The 19,274-nt window shown below is 51.7% G+C and overlaps 1 protein-coding gene across 6 annotated transcripts in view; it reads left to right on the plus strand.

Moving 5' to 3' along the window:
• Window positions 1-2,234: 2,234 nt before the first annotated feature.
• Window positions 2,235-19,274, plus strand: part of CTIF (cap binding complex dependent translation initiation factor) — a 333,464-nt gene continuing 316,424 nt past the window's right edge. For 4 of the 6 annotated variants that reach the window (XM_009192699.3, XM_021930113.2, XM_017951713.2 and 1 more), the window contains exon 1: window positions 2,235-2,514. The gene's annotated coding sequence lies outside the window, so the exon portion shown is untranslated. The other 2 variants (XM_021930111.2, XM_017951714.3) reach the window with 2 other exon arrangements.

Raw genomic sequence — 19,274 nt, forward strand, 5'->3', positions numbered from 1 at the left:
TACCCTAAACGGAGGTGTGTACTCTCGGTGGAAGCTTCACATTCCACATATTCCTCAGCCTCTAGCCTCTCCTCACCTCTGAGGGTGTGATTTAAGCCAAAGCAAAGCCAAGACCCAGACAATTTTATTCTTATTTCCTTTGCAGGTGGCGTGCCTGTCACACAATATGTAAAAACCAACAAGGACAACAAAGGTAAGTAAATGGGAATTTGCTGAATGTGTAGATTCCAGTACTATTATTTCATATTTTATAAACCCAGGAAATTGTCCAGATGTTAAAGCATACAAATAACTCACTGCTGAGCCAATGAGCATAAACGCTGAGGGACAAACCAATGGGAAGAGTCAGCTGTGCTTAAACCTGTTCCTTTGCAGTGGGCGACAGGGGCCTGCCACCCAGACAACTGGCCTCCAGCACCCACTCTGTACCGAATCATGGCTGGGTGTGAGTTGCTTAACTCTCTGGGCCTGTTGCCTCCCTCCAGAAGGGAGGAAATGACAACCACCATGGCCTTTGGTACAAGAATCAAATGAGTTGTTCTATAGGATGTGAATGTCTATGCTGTTTTGTGTCTCCAGCCCAGGAGATAAGTTCTCCACACAAAACAAAATCCCACCCGTCCTTCAAGGCCCATGCCACGCTCCAAGGCTAATTTTTAAAATTTTCTGTAGAGAAGGAGTCGTGCTGTGTTGCCCAGGCTGGTCTTGAGCTCCTCAGGCTCCAAAAGTGCTGGGACTGTAGGCCTGGGACCTTTCAAATTAGGTCTCTTCTCTCATCTGAAGACTTTGTACCCTTTAACCTTAATCAGATGCTTATCCTTTTCTTTCTCTTTGTTAAAAATTCTAGAAATTCTTGCTGGGCACGGGGGCTCAAACTTGTAATCCCAGCACTTTGGGAAGCTGAGGTGGGTGGATCACGAGGTCAGGAGATGGAGACCATCCTGGCTAACACAGTGAAACCCCATCTCTACTAAAAATACAAAAAAAAAAAAAAAAAAAAAATTAGCCAGGCGTGGTGGCGGGCGCCTGTAGTCCCAGCTACTGGGGAGGCTGAGGCAGGAGAATGGCATGAACCAGGGAGGCGGAGCTTGCAGTGAGCTGAGATGGCGCCACTGCACTCCAGCCTGAGAGACAGAGAGACTCCGTCTCAAAAAAAAAAAAAAAAAAAAAAAAAATCTTAGAAATTCTTTGCTCAAATATCACTTCCTCCAGGAAGTCTTCTGATCCTCTACCACGCCCCACCCACCCTCCATCCATTTGGCTGCTCCAGGTTGTGTGGTGGGGGGAATTTCACAGTACTTTGTGTTAAGCGCTGATTTATCCCTTATATAGTACTTTCATTGACTGTAGTCCCTATACTGGACTGAGCTCCTTGAGCGCACAGACTGTGGGTCTTACCTGTCTTGGCATTCCTAGACGTTTCTGGTCTGTGGAAAGTGCTCACTAAATGTGAATATAAACTAATGAATAAATGGGTTTCTACAGCAGTTTATACTGCATTACACGGCTCCTCTAATGAATTTCTAGCCCCCTTCCTTGTTGGGGTATACACTATTTTATTCAGTATTTCTCCTGAAGGCCTCTCTGTACCAAGCTCAGTTTTAACAAAAACATTGGTGATCTGGTTATTACTGAATTATCCACTACGTTGAATTCTCCCAACTACCCTGTCCCAGCCCTTAGCTTGGCCGAAGGAAAATTAATTGGTTGCAAAGTGCATATCTAATTACAACAGCCAGCCCCTGACACAGAGATGCTCAAATGTTAATTATAACATATGCATCTCAATAACCGACGGTGGCATTTAGTGCGGCATTAATCACGCCACATGAGCCCCCCAGTGCATGCACAAAGCTCCTTTTTATCTGCCATTAGCACAGACTTTGCACTTTCAGCACGGAAGTTCTCATCCTTAAAGCCTTTCTGACTCTAAAACCAACGTTTCCCTGAAGCGTGGACTTCGCCTAAGCCCCCGGGTCTCCCACCGCAGAAGCCCCCATCCAGGGCTGCGCCAGTGCCGTGGGGTCGCTGGGCGGCGGGTTTTGGCGTCGGTAGACTGGGCTGTCTTGGCAGCTAAGCCGACATCCCGAGCGTCCCGCAGCCACCCTGCTCTCCAGGGCCCGCCATCCTGGAAAAGAAAGGCGAACTACATTACCCAGCAGGCCTCGCGCCGCCCTCTTTCCTTTCAAGTCTTTGCACGTGGCCGGAGGGGAGGGCGGGGCCTAGACGTCACTCTCCTACATTCTCTTTCCCTGTGTCAGATCAGGGATCATTTTTTTTCCTTCCTCTACTCCCTCCCCCCCTCCCCCCCCCTCCCTCCCTGTTTCCCTTCCCTCCCTCCCTCCCCTCTCTGCTGGGTCTGTGCGCTGGGGCGCCCGATCCCCTCCGCAGCTGGGACGCTCCGAACTCGAGGCAGGAGTCGGCTCTCTGGAGCCTCGTCCCTCCCTTCCCCTTCCCTGCCCCCTTCCCCCACCCCCGACTCGGGCTTGGCGCGGCGGCCAGAGGAACCCCGAGGTGAGCATCTCCTCTCCCGTCCTCCTCTTATAGTCACCTCAGCTTGCTGATCGATTCGGGTACCCGGGAGGAGGGCTGCGTGACGTGCGCGTGCTTATAGATAAATCCAGGAAAACCGCCCCAAACAATCAGCCCCTTTCCCCCTCCCTGCGCCTGGGCCAGCGGGGTGTCCGCACCCATCTACCATCCCCTCCTCCCCCTCGGTGGGAAACTGCACTCCACAGTGTCGCCCCCTCCCTGGGTTTGTCCCATTCCCTGCCCGGTTCTCCGCCCCGCGGGGTGCCGTGGCCCTGGAGCTCCGGCGCCAAGGGGGGCTCTTGGGGGGCGCACGGCTGGAGCCCGGCTCGCTTTGGAGCTGCGCTGTGTAGCCGCTGTCATGTGCCGGGTTCCGACCCGGGGGGAGGAAGGGAGCGAGCGCGATTCCTCTCCCTTTTGTTTTGAAGCCCGCATTTGCTGCATCGAGCAGTTGGTTTAGTACCAGCCAAACTTGCAGCTGTTCAGACCGCGCTCCGCGGAGGTAGGGAGCGCGTCTCGGGGTGGCGTTTGGGGGCCGGGGCTGCAGCACTCGGGGCTGCGGGAGGGACCCCGAGAGTGTGTCTCCACGCCGCCCCTCCCTTCCCCGGTGACTGATTGTGTCTGTGGCAGCGGGCGTGTGTGAGTGTGCGCGCCCGTCCCCGCGGGCTCGGGGATGTCTGTGGATGGCTGTCGTCTAGACAGGGCGCAGCCCCCTCCCTGCGTCCCCGGTGAGCCCGCGGGCCGCGGGGGGAGCGGGGGATGGGAGCAGAGGAAGAAACGAAATCGGTGGACCCGTTGCGGTCTCCCCTTTGGTTATTCCCAACGGTCGTGGTTCTGTTGGCTTTTTTATTATTCCTGTAGCCGCGGTGCAATCGGGCCTGGGGAATAGATACGCCGGGCGGAGAGGGGTTCACTTGACAGGCTCTGAAAAGCCACCTCTGGGTGGCGAGTGACCCAAGCGGCCGTGCGGTGGGCTCCGGCTCGGGTTCATCAGCACGACTAGCAGGTAACTGTCCCGGGCCCCGGTCATGGAGGAGGGCGGGCGTGGGGTTGGGGGCGATGGCTTGGGCTGCGGCGAAGGTCTGGGGCCTCGGAGGGCCGCGTGCCGGTGCCTGGATATGGCCGGAGGGGGCGTCCGGGACACCGCGCGCCTGAGCCGAGTGTGTTTCTCTATTGATGGTTAAAGACAATCGGGAAGGGGCGGTCTGAGTCCCTTATCTGGGCGGTGTTGGTTGTTTGGTTCCGCAGAGTTTTCTGGGTTGGGGCTGGGGGGTGTGAGCAGGGCAGGCTGTGCGGCGTGTAGAGGGGAGGGCTGGCTGGCGGCGCCGCGTGCGTCCCCACCCCGAGGAGTGAGGCGTCGCCTCCCCCGCCCGGCTGTTTGTGTGTACACACGGCTCCGGTGTGTGTGGGGGGCGGGGACCGCAGACCGCGGCGTAGTGGGGACACGCGTGGGCCCCGATCCCCCGCGCGACCGGTCCCGCCAGCCCCCTCCTCGTCCGAGTCGAGGTCTTGTGTCCCAGCGCGCGCGCGCCCGAGTTACTTGGAGAGGGGACCGTGCGGCTGTGGGCCGGGGAAAACCGTAGGGTCGCGTGTGCTGGTCCTGGGTGCAGGAGTCCCAGGTCCGCTGTGCGGCTGAGTCACACAGCCCCTCCCTCCGCGCCTGCGACGCCCCCTGACCCGGCAGACTGGGGGTACACCCGGCGGCGCGGGGGGTTAGTTTGGCTGCGCCGCCCCCAGTCCACGCTAGGGTGACCCCACACCGAGGCTTTCGGTGGGTGTGCGTGCCCGCGCTCGCCGCCGCTGCCTTCGCAGATCTGGGAGAATCAGCGACTGCCTACCGCAGCCCCGGCCCTACAGTGGGAGCCCAAGGCGGCCCGGCAGCCCCAGCGCGCCCCAACCCGGCCCAGCCCGCCGCCCGCCCGGCGCTGTGTCTCTGCGGCCCAGGGATTATCTCCCAGGCCAGGGGCCTGCGCGACCAAGGAGGAAGCCGCTGGAGCCGCCGGCTCGGCCGCGGCTAAAGCCTCCGTAGGGCGAAAGTGACACAGCGCGAGCGAGCGCCGCCGCCGCTGCTGGGGCCGGTGCCGAGAGGAAGGAGCCGCCCAGAGTGCAGGGAGGGGCTGCCGGCTGTCCGTTTCCAGTTCCTCCTGCCCAGGGCCCGGTCTGGGCTGAAAACCTCAGGAATCCAGGCTCCTAGCTGGCTCGGGCTGCGCAAGGAAATGGCCTGGCTTTCAAGAAAACCCAATTATACGTGAACAGAATGCACCGAACAGACGCTAGAAGGTGGCCAGGACACGCTCAGGTTGTCTGGGGAAACTCCCTCTGAGTGTTTGACACAGGATTCAATTTACACACAGATCACCTCATCTGTGTCAAGCATCTGTCCTGGATAATGGATGCTCAGAGGCAGTAATTTTGTAACACATTCTAGGGTACAGTGTCATCAGTGATTAACAGGTTGCTAGAATAATATGTTTGTATGACCTTACAGGGCAGGTTTTCTTACACCCCCTCCCCCCCGCCCCCGCCCAGATATCATAGCATTTATTAAGAGGGTCCTGTGAGGTAGGAGAGTATTAGCCCCATTTTACAGATGAACACACTGAGGCTCAAAAATGTGGCTTGCATAAGGCCTCTCGGTGGGGGAAGGGCCACATTCCCCCTTTTCTCAACTTATGGCATTTAATTCATAGTGGCCACTTTTTTTGAGTGTGGATTCTTGATACCTCAGGAAATACTGAAACTAAGAAATAGAGTATATTATGCTGACACATATTCTTTCTCAAAACACTCTTGATTTGCTAACCATTCCTAATGAGAGCAGCCACTAAAGAAGGGAAGTCTGCATTGCTGTTACTACCACACATTTAATAATTTGCTGTTGGTGAATGGATAGCAGCTGCGATACATCCAGTTTCTACCAGAATCATATGTGCATGTAATAAATGCGTATGGTATGCCTGTTCATGTAACATTATCTATGTTCATATGGCTGTGTTCATTGAGTCTTTATTGAATTCGAGGAGCAAAGAACTTATACTTGCCTGCATGGATTTCTCAGAATTCATGCGTGTGAAGGTTGTCAGACAGCCTGGAGGGTTATTAAGTTTAGCCAACTAATCAATTAACCATTCACTCTATATGTACTGGGCACCTACGTGTTTGTGTATATAGAAGTGCGTACAAATAAAATTTATCAAATGTTCATTAAGTCCAGCAAATGTTTATGAAGCACCAGCCTCACTTAGGCCAGATACTCTGCTACTCTACAAAGATAGTAGAGCAGAAATAGTTAAGTTGCAATGCAATAACTCAGCCTACAGGAGGGAACAAATCATAAATATTTTAGAGCAGTCACGCTGGAACTTAGTTTCACATATGTTGATTTCAAGGGGCCCATAATGCCAGTTCTTATTCTAGAGCAAATGCAGAAGGAAGCGATGGGAAAAAACACCTTAATGGCCCTTGTTACCCTGAACTTCAGGCTTTTTGGAACCTCCTGGGAGGGCCCAGAGGTCTGCTCTTCTGTGGAAGTAAGGCAGCTGATGGAAATTACCCTGAAGCCAACCAACAGGCTTCTGGGGACATGGAGCTAAGGAGGTGTTCTCTGTGGTCCCGCCTCAGCTCAGATGTGCTGTGACTCAGGGAGAGGTTGTGGCTTTGGTCAAGGTCTCACTCAGGCCCTGCCTTGGGTGTAGGAGTTTCTGCCTTACAGGTCTGTGTAGATGTGTTAATACAAGTCTGCTTTTTATCTAATCCCAAACTCACCGTCTGGTCAGATATTGTCCTCTAATTTCATTTCCGTTTTGGGCTCCATTGCCCTTGTTTTAAGGTTATGTTGTTTGCAGCTCAGGTCATGAAGGAGGAGACAGGAGGTGGGTGGTTAGGATGGAGAGAGAATCCTGAGCCCAGATAGAGAACAGGAGGTACAAACATGCAGGCAAATTGCAGTTTCTGAGAATTCTCCACACGTGGTGGCATTTCTGCATAACTTACCTGATAACACAGCCCCATTTGGTGTCCTTGGCATGGCAGGGGGAGGGGGCATCTACCTCTGGGCCTCACTGACTCACCGGCACCCTGAGCTCAGCTGCTTCCTTTCACGTTTGGTTTTCCTTTGCCCGCTGCCTCCCACTGTGTGCAGTTTAATTTAGAACCTTGCTGTAATGGTGGCCTTCTCCCTGCGTTGGCACCGTGCTCTCAGCATGCCTCTGACTTCAGAATTAAGGCCGGAGCTGTGGTTCACAACGGGGTGAGAACAGACACATCCTTGGATCTCTGGCACCCAGAGCTGGAGAGGACTTTGAAGATGATCTGATCTTCATGTGAAGACCTGAAGCCTAGGGAAGTGGAATGACTTGCCCAAGGGCATGGTGAGTCCTTAGCAGAATGGGTAAAAAATCCTGGAATTTGATATTTCATCCAATATTCTTTCTAGGTACCATAATGCTTTCTGGAAAAAAGTTGGGTTATTACTTCCCAAAGAGTGAGAACTCTTTATCTTCTTCTCTCCTGTCTTCTGGTTCTGGGAAGAGCTCTGAAATTCATTTTTTCATCTTGACTTTTCTTTCCTTCACAACTGGCCCTTCCTGCCTTATCTTCATCTTTGGCATTCATGAACACGTGAAGGTGTGTATTGGGGAAAGATGGAGGGTCTTGGTGTCCTACAGTGCTCTCAAACTTGGTCTGTGGCTTTCTCGCCCTGAGTCAGGGTCCTCATGAACCTTTTGGAAGTGTTTGCAAAGCTGGGATGCATGTGTACTTTTCTAGGAAGAGAAGCTACAGATTTCATTTGATTCTCAACTGACTCAAGTAAGGACGAAACTACTGGTGAGGAGGACAGAATGGTTGGATAGTGGTTGGTTGACAGCGGGGCTACTTTAATACCCTGCACTTGATTTGGCTTTACAGTTTGCAAAGTATTTCACACAAATTATCCCATCTGCGTTTTATAATAGGCAGTTATCATTATCAGCCTGTGAGGCAGTTGTTGTTATACCCATTTTGCAGAAGAGGAAACTGAGCCTTCGTGGTTAGTGGCATGCCCAAGTCACGAGTAAGCAGTAGAGCAGGGATATGAACCCTGACTTCAGACTTCAGGTCCAGTGCTCAGGGCTGAGGTGCCTTGCTGTCTGACATCATTATGATGAACAGAAAGCCTTGAACTTCCCAGAGCTTCTTAATGCCTACTGTTCACTCATATTCAGCCATAGAGCCAGACCCAAATGCTCACTTACCCAAGGGGTGGGGGAGATAAAGTATGGGAGGCAGTTACCATAGCAATGATCTGTAGAGTGGAGCCAGTTTGGGATGGTTTCATGGATGAGGTGAATTTGGCAGTAGGCCTGGCTCATGGTGGAGGAGGTTTTAGGCTGGGACAATGGCCCAAAAATGGTTAGGGGGAAACTAGGTGCTTGGGGTGGGTAGAGCAGACCTAAGAGGTTTAGTTGATCATCCTGCAGTTTGTGGGAGCTTCACAGTAGTTATCGGGCTGTGTTTCTATGCCTGTCTCTGTCCTTGGCCCTGGGGCTACGACAGTGAACAGGTACAGCCCCCTGCCTTCAAGCAGCCTGCTTTCTAGTGGGAGAGACAGACGCATAAGCCGTTCTGTTCAATGTGATGTGGGGAGTCTAGGTGGAGAGAAGCCCAAGCCCCTTATAGCGGCACAGACAAGGGGCAGCTACCTGCTCTGGCCTCAGATGTCAGGGAGGGTTTCCTAAAGGAGACGGCTCAGGAGCTGAATCTTAATGGATGAAAAGGAACTGGCCAGGAGAGGAGATGGGAGAAGGGCATTCAGGGAGAAGGCATGGTGTGCGCAGGGTGTGGAGGAACAAGGCTGCCTGGGTGTAGGAAGGAACTGCAAGCAGTGAGGTCAAATGCAAGGGCGGAGAGGCAGACAGTGCTCAGAGTGGAGGAGCTTTGTGAGCTTGGCTTCAGACCTTGGCTTTTAGCCTGCAGGTAAGGCATAGAGGCAGGGCTTTGATCAGAGACGTGTGCAGCCTTGCTTGGATTGGAAGGGAACAGGACTGGGAACCGGGTGGCCACGGGGCTGGTGAGGCAGTAACAGGTTCCCCATGGCATCCACGTCACAGGGGGTGAGACCTGGAACAAGGGCCATGCATCTAAGGATGGACCAAAGGTCATACATTAAAATTAGTTAGGGAGTAAAGTCTGCAGTGATTACTTAGACTTGGGGGATAAGGGAGTCGTCTCAGTGGCTCCCTGGTTTGTGGCCTCACTGACTGGGGGGACAGCAGCTCTTAACTCAGGTGTGAACTTCTGGTTGCTGGAGCAGGGTCTGCTAGGGTTGAGGTAGGAGGGAAGATCATGGTGAGTTCAGTGCTCAGGTATTGCTAGCAGGATAGTGGGGTGGTGCTGCCTTACAGACAACGCACTGTGCAAGGTAGAGGCTGCAGAAGTGTGGGCCCAAGCTGAGCCCTGCGAGTGGGGAAGCATCGGCCACTGAGCGTGACCACGGTGAGGGCTGCTGGAGACAATGAGAGCAGACCTCTTCCTCCCATTGTCAGAGAATCCTTTGTCATGCTGGCCGCTGTCGTCAGGGAAGCCAGGCGGGGATGCTGTGTCATGCTGGAGGCCCAGCTGGCAGAATCCCGCGACAGCCAAGAGCGTGTTTCAGCTGGAAGCATTAGAGTGAGTTAGGGGAGAGGCATTTTGCTTTTTAACATCCACAGTGAGCAGAGCCCTGTCCCAGCCCCTTGGAGTGTACAGAGTGGGGAAGCCCTGAAACCTGCTTCTAGGAGCAGGTAGTTTTGTTGGGGAGGGAAGATATGAACATATGAAGCCACTAAAAAGCTGTAACAACCCCAGGGAAGAGTGGAATGCAAATTAAATAGAGTGTTGCAGATCCCTCTGTTCCTGCCATACTTCATTTTTATAGAGCTGGTATGTTTTAGGCGAAGGTCCAGTCTTTGCATGTTTGAATTCTCAGAATCGACAATAGTGCCTGGCACATAGTAAGTGTGTGTTCAGTCTGTGTTTGCGGATCTGCAGGGATGTGCCCAGAGTTAGTTGTCTGGGGTGGGAGGTCAGCCAGGGAAGGTTTCCATAAGCAAGTCCAAAGGGAGCATCCCAAGGCTGATTTAGAATACTTTTAGTACCACAGTGGAGTAAAAATCTTGAAAACCTTCCAGTGACAGAGCACCTAGAAAGGCTGTATAAGCTGTAGCTAGCGTCCTTTCAAAGCAGAGCTAAGCTCATGGAATGTAAGGGAAATCCCCAGGGATCTCAAAGGGCGTGTGGAGGGTGAGCTCCAGCTGGGGCTCATCTGGGCCTGGGGATTGGGAGAGGTGTTGAGGGGTGGCTCCTGGCCTCTAAGCCCAAGGGGTTGAGTCCTGACTATATCTCCTCTGGGACTAGAGATGATACCAGGAATCAAGAGCCCTACCTAAAACAGGACCTGGCAAAAGTTTGCATGCTGGGAGAAAGGGTGGACTAGACACCAGCCCATCCGCATGGGGGATGGAAAGTGGGCATGCTGCCTTTTGTCCTGACCTGGATGTGAGGTGGAGAAAAATCTTCCCTAGAAATGTGAGACCTCAGGCCTGTTAGAGCTTTGAATGTCCACTACACATGTGGTCCAGGAGGCCCTCAAGAGAGAAATTAGCGTGTAAAGCCTTGAGGACCAGTGTCTTCCTGACTGGGAGCTCTACGGCATCAGGAGCCTGGGGAGAGTCTGGGGCTCTTTGCCCTTTGCTGACTTACATCTCCACCTTGGGAGATGCTTTGCGATCAGGGCAGGGTGAGTGAGTGAGGAGAGGGAAGAGAAAGGGCAGAGGTGCTCCTCGGTAGGAACCTTTTAAAAGGGCCTTGCAGATAGCTGCACAACTTGAGGAGGCATGTGCAGGATGGCAGAGAAGGACAGTTCCATCCGAGGCTTCGTCTCTTAGGAAAAAACTTCAGATGAGCCCCGTCTAGGAAGCTCAGAACATTCTCCCTGCTGCATACTCAGGTCAGGTTCTTACAGATGAGGCTTCTTTCCAGGGTCCCCTTAAAGGTGTCCTGGGCAGATTGCTGTTGCTACTGGTCCTCCAGATTGGGAACTACATTGTCTTTCCACGCCCTGAGTCTTTAGTTCCCACAGTTTGAAACTCAGGAGACATCTTAGAGGTCATCTGGTCAACCCTCCACCTGGTGTGGGAGTCCTGACTGCAGCAGCGCTTTTTTCCAAAGTGCTGCTTGTGGCTGGGAGTTTATTGCCTCGGAGGCAGCGCCTTCCCTTGTGTTGTAGCTGGAAAGACCTTGTACTGAGCTCTGGCCACCCTCCTGGCTGGCAGCTTTCACCCATGGCCCCTGCAGCTGTTGTGAGAAATGTTTCTAGACCTTTCACCATCCTGCTTGCTTCTGCTGGAAGGGCCTCCATTTGTCAAGCTGAGCTTCTGTGAGAATCCAGCCAACTTCTGTCCTAACTTACTTCACACAGAGGCAGCTTTTGAAGATAGATGTGAGGGTAGCTGAGCCGGCTGCATAGGCGCAGTCTGTGATGGGGGAGTTCTGAGAAGCTTTGGCTCAGTGCTTTTCGGATGATCATGAGAGAGGCAGCAGCACCTGCTGCAAGTTCCTTCCTCCAACGCCCAGAATACATTTCAGCTTATAAGAAAGTGACTTGGGAATCCCATGCAGGGAGCTGTGTGGAATTTATTGAGTGCAAGGAGTTTACTGAGTGCCTATTATATGCCAGGCACAGTGCTGGGTGCCTCTGTGTGCCTTGCTAAATGAAAGGAACTTCTCTGAGGGAGATAGACAGAGGCAGAGACATAGTAATGCCTAACTGCAGTTGTGACAATTGAGCCCTGAAGAGATTCAGAAAGAATGTGTGTGGTTCCATCCAGAGTGGGTGGAGCTGACACATTCCCCATACTCTTCCCTTATAGGGCCTTCCCCCGGGGTAGGCAGCATCATGATCTCACCAGTAGCTCAGAACCCACAGGCCTGTCCCACACTCTTGGGTCATTTGCTGAGATACTTACATGTCTGAACCTTGAGATCAAAAAAGTGACCTGCTAGAGAATTCACATCTTGGCATGTCACCAAACAGGCTGGTGTTTCCAAGCAAAGTATTTTTTACAGTATGCGGTTTATCTGTCTCCATTATCTACCTACAGTGCCCTGGGCACTCTCAGGAAGCAAAAAGTCTTTCTGTTCCTCCATCTCCTTGATGCTTGGCATCTGTGTGGGTCACATAGTCGGCAGATTGGGTAATAAAGAGCATGCGTTGCCTTTGCAGCAAGGTTGCATCAGACGGCTGGACGTGCCTGGACGTGCTCTGCCACTTGCATGAAGGACCCTGTGTAGACCAGGCCAATAGTGAGGGTCAGGGATTCCGAGAAAGCACCTAGTTTCTCCTCTTCTCCCTCTAAAAATGGTTTATTCTGCCCACATTCTATTGATTTGCCTTAATCCTTTTACCTGTTAACCTTTGCCTCAGTTTAGTGGGCACACACAAGGTATCTGCAGTGGGTCTGGCTCTAGGAGTGAGATGAGATGAATTGGGGTGAGCCTGGCTGGGTTCCTGCTGCCCATCTACCCATCTTGCTGGGGAAGACAGAACAGCCTTGCTTTAGTGTAAGCTGGTAAGTATGGGGTCAGGAGAATGAAAAGGGTGACGAAGCCGCCAGAAGTAGGATGACTGTGAATTTTTTTTTTTTTTTTTAAATGGATAATCATGCTGGGACACAGATACAAACTGAGGTTGTCCTGGGTAGGTGGGGGCTTATGACACATGGGCCAGGGGGGGCGTATGCATGTGGGTCATACCTGACATTTATCAGACACTGTTATCAGTCATTTATACTGCAGGGTGCACACAGGGGTGACAGGGGAGGTGCTCGTGCACAAGAGAAGTTGGCAGCTGTTTCCTTCCTTTGCTCAGAGGACGTAGGGGAAAGCATTATCTGTGGGGACTGGACTCAGAATTCAGATGGGGCTCAGTTTACAGCCACAGGGTTCTATCTTATATCTCACCATGATCTCAGTTTGGGGATTGGGGTGAAAGTATGGAGAGATGAAAACCATCTGGCTTGTGGGATGTTATTGGCTACAGGTAAAAGAACAGTGTGCTAACGATGGCTTTAAAAACAAAGTGTTTCAGCTCAGCCAGAAGTCTAAAGGTAGAAGCTCTAGGATTGGTTCATTCAGGGAGTCAGCGATCATTTCAAGGACTTCATCTAACGTAGTCTGCCATCTTCAGCACATTGGCCTTTGTTCTCAGGCCAGTCCCCTTATGGTCAAAGCATGGCTGCCACTGCTCCGGCATCACGTTCTCACATAACTGCGTCCAAAGGCAGGCAGGAAGGTTAGATTCTCCTTGTCTGTCTTAATTTGTCAGGAAGGGAAGCCTTTCCCAGAATTCCCCTGCTGGAGATTCTACCAAGTCTCCTTGAAGAGAAACAAGTCAGTACCCATGCCTCCGCCTCAGTGGAGGAGGAGAAAGCAAATCCCTGGTGCTTTTGCCTCATCTAGAGCAAGAGGCAAGCTCTGTTTGCAAGGAAGTGGGGAAGGGAGCAATAGTTGGCTAAGCAAAGAGGAACATTTACTTCACCAAGTTTCAAGATGCTTTTATTTATTGGGAGGGAATTAGTGAATTAGCTTTATTTAAATATAATTTTTTTAATATCTCAATATTGTTGAGTTTTTTGTTTGTTTGTTTTTTTAAAATATTACCCCCCAGTTCTGGCAACCACCAATCTTGTTTCTATCCTGTAGATTTGCCATTTCTGGTAATTATTACTTTTTAAGCTAATAAAAAAAAAGTAATGCTGGTGCATAGGACCCCAGGTGTTCTATGGATGCCTTTTGTGTGCCCAGAACATGGGTTCTGTGGTCCATTCTCCCAGCAGCTCCTCCACTTTCCCGACACTGGGGCCAGGTGGAAAACCCCAGTAGGCAGAATTGTCCAGAGGGAGGGAGCGTATGTCACTGGTGGCCTAGGCAGCAGGACTGGAAAGGCCTGAAGGCCTGAGGCTCCGGTGGGTTGGTAGAGGACAGCAGTCACCTTTGCAGGCAGCTGTGGGATGGGGAGAGGAATTGGTGCTCAGCAGTGGCCTGCATACTCTGCAGAATGAGTTCTGTTGCCCATGCTGATTGGGAAGCCTGGCCCCAGGGAATGCAGGGCATGGGAAGATGGTGGTGGATGCCACCTTCCCCTCCCCAAACCACTATCCCCTCTATACACACACATGCAAACAGCCCAGGCCATGGGACTGACCATGTAAGCTGAGAGACAAATCTGTCCCCTCTGGGCTCCTCTCCACTCTGCTCAGGGTGTCATTGTGTCCTCCTCCCCATCTTCCCACAGTATTGGTCTGTGGGTTGCTAGAGCACGTAGCACTTCCCATCACTCCCTGCCTCCTTATCATTCCTTGGATACTTGCCTATCTGTGCCCTGGGATCATGAGCACCTTGCTGCTGTCCTGGGAGTCATCAGGGCATTTCCTATAAGGCTAGGGTGGTGCTGGCCACAGGGTCCATGCCTCATGAAAAACAGTATTTTTTTTTTTTTTTGAGACAGAGTCTCGCTCCGTCTCCCAGGCTGGAGTGCAGCGGCGCGATCTCGGCTCACTGCAACCTCCGCCTCCCAGGTTCAAGCAATTCTCCTGCCTTAGCCTCCCATGTAGCTGGGACTACAGGTGCCAGCCACCACGCACAGCTAATTTTTTGTATTTTTAGTAGAGACAGGGTTTCACCATGTTGGTCAGGCTGGTCTCACGGGTGATCCGCCCGCCTCAGACTCCCAAAGTGCTGGGATTATAGGCGTGAGCCACCGCGCCTGGCTGGAAAACAAAGTATTTTTAAGGCAAGACATATATTTCTAGAAAGGGATTTGTTCATTTGATTATCTGTCCAGATTCCAAACCAGTTCAGTGTGGCACTGCACAGTGCCCTGGGCAAGGACTTACAGATCTCTCTACGTTTTCCTCCCTAAGAGGAAGAAAGGTAATCAACACACCTGTTCTGGGCTGAATTGTGTCCTCTCAAAATTCATATCCTGAAGTCCTAACTCCAGCACTTCAGAATGGGATTGGTGGCCGCGCCTTTAAAGAGGTAATTAAGGTAAAATAAGATCACGAGGGTGGGCCCTAATCTAGTATGACTGGTGTCCTTAAAAGAAGAAGAGGACACGGATAAGACACAGATGGGGTCAACAGTGTGAGGTCGCAGCGAGAAGGCAGCCATCTGCAAGTCAAGGAGGGAGGCCTTGGAAGAAATCAACCCTGCCAACACCTTGATCTTGGACTTCCAGCCTCCAGAATAAATACATTTCTGCTGATGAAGCCGCCTAGTCTGTGGTGGCCTGTTATGGCAGCCCTAGCAAATGAATATGGAAGGATTCTCCCCTGCAGCTTGCAGAGGGAATATAGCCCTGCTCACACCTTGGTTTTGGACTTCTAGCCTCCAGAATTATGAGATCATACATTTCTGTTGCTTTCAGCCACCTGATTTGTGGTCCTCTGTTATGGCAGCCATGGATACTAATACACATGCATTGTGTGTTATGCCTGTGTTTAGGACTTCACCCACTAAGTGTATTTCATCTTTCAGCTCTGAGTGTAGTCATTATCTTCTTTTGCAGGCACACCTGAAAAGTTAGCATTCCCCCGAGGTCACACAGGGAAGCCAGGCTACAAACCCAGTCCTGTGTGGACTCTGGCCTGTGAGCTGCTGCATTTGGGCAGTGGGGAGATGTCTGTAAACGCAGGAATTGAACAGGTGGTCTTTCTCCTGAAACCCTGGGTGATCCAATAATAACTTTCAAAGCCTAAGAGTTGCTAAGTGTTGTGGTGTCATAGTGAGAACTTTGCTTGTGCTGTCTTCATTAGCCATTACAGCTTCTGTTTCATAGATGAGAAAATGAGGGCACTTCTTCCAACAGGGACATTTAAGCAAGAAAAGCCAGTGACTTGGCCAAAGTCGCATACCAGGCTTGCCAGTGAGAAGACAAACTGAGGACTGGTTCTCTGAGCTGTGCCCTCTTGGCTCTCTAGAATGAACTGTATGGAAATTTCTGGGTTCCTGTGCCTTAGTCCGTTTGGGCTGCTATAACAAAATACCATAGACTGGGTAGCTTATGAACAGCAGAAACTTACTTCTTGGGCTAGGAAGTTCAAGATCAAGGTGCCAGCAGATTCAGTGTCTGGTGAAGGCTCACTTTTTCATAGATGGCACCTTCTCACTGCTTCTTTTCATGATGGAAGGGGTGAGGACGTTCTCTGGGGTGTCGTTTATGAGGGCACTAATCTCATTCATGAGGCTCCGCCCTCATGACCTAATTGCCTCCTGAAGCCTCCACCTCCTAATACCATCGAGTCAGTGGTTGGATTTCTAACTTATGAATTTTGGGGGGATACACATATTCAGACAGTAGCGGAGGTTGAGTGTTTTACCCCAGGCCACACAGCTAAGAAGCGGCATAACCCGTTTTGCTCAAGCTTTGCCTGTCACACACAGGGATTGGCAGGTTCCCCTATAGTCTCCTGATGTTCTGAAAAAGTCACTGGTCTTAGATTGGCCACTTGTGATCTGGCTGCTCTCGGGGAATTCACTTCACATCTGGGTGCTTTGTCCTCGGTGACCTCAGGGCTTGAACAAGATGATACGAAAGTCTCTGATCCTCTCATTCTGAGGTTCCCTGTGCCCATCCTTCTATAATTCAGGGATTACATCCTTAGAAGGGAGAATCCCTGAGATGTTTTTGGCATTTGCCTACACCGGAGGGAACAGTCGCACATCTGCCTGATACGGCCAGTTGGAAGTGTGGTTTGGCCATTCATTCCTTCCCTGTAAAATTAATTCTTTGCACAAGGTAGAAATGATCCCCACCTTGTGCCAGGTTTGTTCTAGGCTTTTGAGGGTGTGGGCTTTGAGTGACGTCCACAAAAGCGTGTGGGGAAAGGGTTGCTGGTGAAGTGATGTCACTGTGATTTCCTCCTCTAGGTGAAACAAAAATGTCGTTGCCTGCAGCCTCATTCGCACCAGAGAGAAGCCAGCCACGGATGTGGCAAGCCTTGGAGGCCCAAGTTGAGCCAAAGACCTCTGTGTCTTTCCCTCCATCCTGTTTCCCTTTGCCTTTAGGCCCAGGGGGCTGGCAGATGAGGGTGAGGAGCAGGTGATGGGGTAGTTCCTGGAATGCAAACTGTAACCAGGGCAGTCAGAACAAGGATTGTAAACCTGCAGCCGCCCAGCTCCTGGCTCATCCCACGAGGCATTCATGATTTTACTCACCTCATTAGAAAAGTTTACTTAATGTATCTGTCATAGATTTTAGAACTAGAAAAGAGGTTGAGTGACTTTCAAAGTTCCTGGATCTCCATGGCCCGCTCATGACCTCAGAGCTCCAGCCTCCCAAGCTCCCTGACACCAGTATTTGGGTGGAATGGGAAGAGGCCTGCAGATTGCAGCGGGTGAAGAGGCTGTGCATGGCCAGCTGCTGTGGCGGGGTGGCTGTCCGCCAGTGTGACCAGCTAAGTTGTCTTCTCATTTCTTGCTGTTGTCGGTGCCACCAGGGGTCCTTACTCCTGGCATCGTTGTGAGGTGCCTAGGGAGCTGGCAGCGCTAATGCACTTCTTCCAACGGGGACATTTAAGCAAGAGAAACCAGTGACTTGGCCAAGGTTGCATACCAGGCTTGCCAGTGAAAAGACAAACTGAGGACTGGTTCTCTGAACTATGCCCTCTTGCCTCTCTAGAATGAACTGTGTGGAAATTTCTGGATTCTTGTGTCTCCCTCAGGAACTGGCTCCAGGCTGCCACTGTACCCAGCGGCCCTTGTCTGTCTCCTCCCAGGCTGAGGCAGGCACTGAGGTGGAGGCACCCTCTTCATTGTGTTTGTCAGTGGAGAGGTTGTGCCTTTGCAGGGTGGTGGGGATAGGTCTGAAAGCCCCTGAAGGCAGGATCCAGGATGGAGGAGCATTATCACGCTCTGGTGGGTTGGGGGCATGACCCCTTTCCCAGCTTCTCCTCTCTGTCAGTCTAATACCAGCTCTTTGGAGAGAAAGAATTTTCCAGGTTTCCTGAGATTTGCCTGAGGGCCCTGGGGCTCTCCTTCCCACTGCAATCTGGGAGATGGGAGAGACTCTAAATGACTTAATCACAGGTCTAAAAGCCCAGAAGGACCTGGGAGAGGCTTGGCCTCCTGCAGGCATCTGCCTTATAGCCTCCAGGGAACTGGAAGCTTACAGCTTTGCAGCCCAGGCCATTACTTGGCAGCCCGGGCCTAAAGACATTATCTTAGACCAAGGTGTGCCTCCCGGTAGCCCTGGCTGTGATCTGAGAGCCACACAGAATACATATCCCATTCTCCTTCCAGGGTGACCAAATATTCAGAGTGCGAAATCTTCTTTTGGAGATAAGCTCTCTTCCCTTAAGGATTCTCTGGACAAGGTGTCCAAACCTCTCCTGGCTTCCCTTCTCTGTACATCTCTTTTACCAATGCTTCTCCTAAAATGGGGACACGGAATGGAATACAGTGTTCGAGGTGTGACCTGAGTGGCGCAGGAATCATGCTGCTGTCACCTCCTTCCATCTGGACACTATACTTCTGTTAATGTAGCCCATGACTGTGTAATCTTCAGGGGCAGCTTCTAGATATGGGGCATTCCCATTCCTTCACAGCTCCTGCCAAAATAATCTGTGGCAAAGATCTGTTTCCCCTGCCTGGACTCTTTGCAGCCCTGATAAGTCGACCAAGACCACCTCATCTGAGTCCCCTTTGAGTGGCCCAGGGAGCTAAGGTCAGGGGTATTCAGAAGCTGGTGAGATTACTGAGGCTTGACCCACTTTGCAGAGGAAGGCTGGAGCTTTCTGCCCAAAGTGACTGTGATGGGGATTGGGGTGGATGGGCTTCCAGGCCTGGAGAAGGTGGGGATGGTTCATGCAGGCTCCTACCCCTGAAAATCTGGCCACCCACTCACCCCTGGGAGCCAGCTCCTGTGTCTTAGCACTACCACCTCCCCCTGGGCTTGCCAGCCTCTGGCTTCATTTCTTTTTTGCTCAGGAAGCAGAGATAAGGTTTGGCACTCACCTTTGCCCAGTTGCATAGAGACCCTGTGACATGGATGTATTGGATAATTTCCCTGGCTGAGCAATGGAGGAAACTGTGTTTCAACTGAAGACATTCTTGTGGTGTTTGCCCCCAGGGAAGTCTCTTGGTATGTGTGTGTGAGACACAGGGCTCAGTTTGGGGTACTGGGGATGGGGAATAGGGGGCAAAGGAAAGGAAGACTCAATTGTCCTCTCAGGGAGCCTTCAGCCAGCAGGAGAGAGAAACCCTGAGCACGCTGGCTGATGAGAAACGTGTATCAAAAATTTCCTTTTGCCAGGAGGAGGCAGGCAGGACTTTCAGCTCCCCAATTCTGGGCCATTTCTGGAAGCATGAGGGTTTGGAGCTTGTCTTTTTATTCTAAACATCAAGCCTGCAGTTTTAACTACTGGACTGCCCGTTGGTCTTGTCTGTCCTGAGCTGCCTGCACATCCGTCTGATCGTGGAGGGTGCGTGGTGAGTGCTCTGCATCGTCTCAGCAGCATCTCTGCCTTAGATGGATTTTCAGCTGCCCATCTGGAAGGTCAGGATGCCAAGAGGCGGGGGCATCACTGTGGAGTGATAGTGAAGAATTCCGGTTTTGAGGCTCATGAGCCCTGGCTTCCAGGCCTGGCTCTGCATAAAGCTCACTACAGAATCTTAAACTCTTTGTGCCTTGGTTTCCTCACCTTGCCTCGCCTTTTGATAGTGGAGTT

This window comes from Papio anubis, chromosome 19, assembly GCF_008728515.1.
Source record: "Papio anubis isolate 15944 chromosome 19, Panubis1.0, whole genome shotgun sequence".
NCBI classification, from domain to species: domain Eukaryota; kingdom Metazoa; phylum Chordata; class Mammalia; order Primates; family Cercopithecidae; genus Papio; species Papio anubis.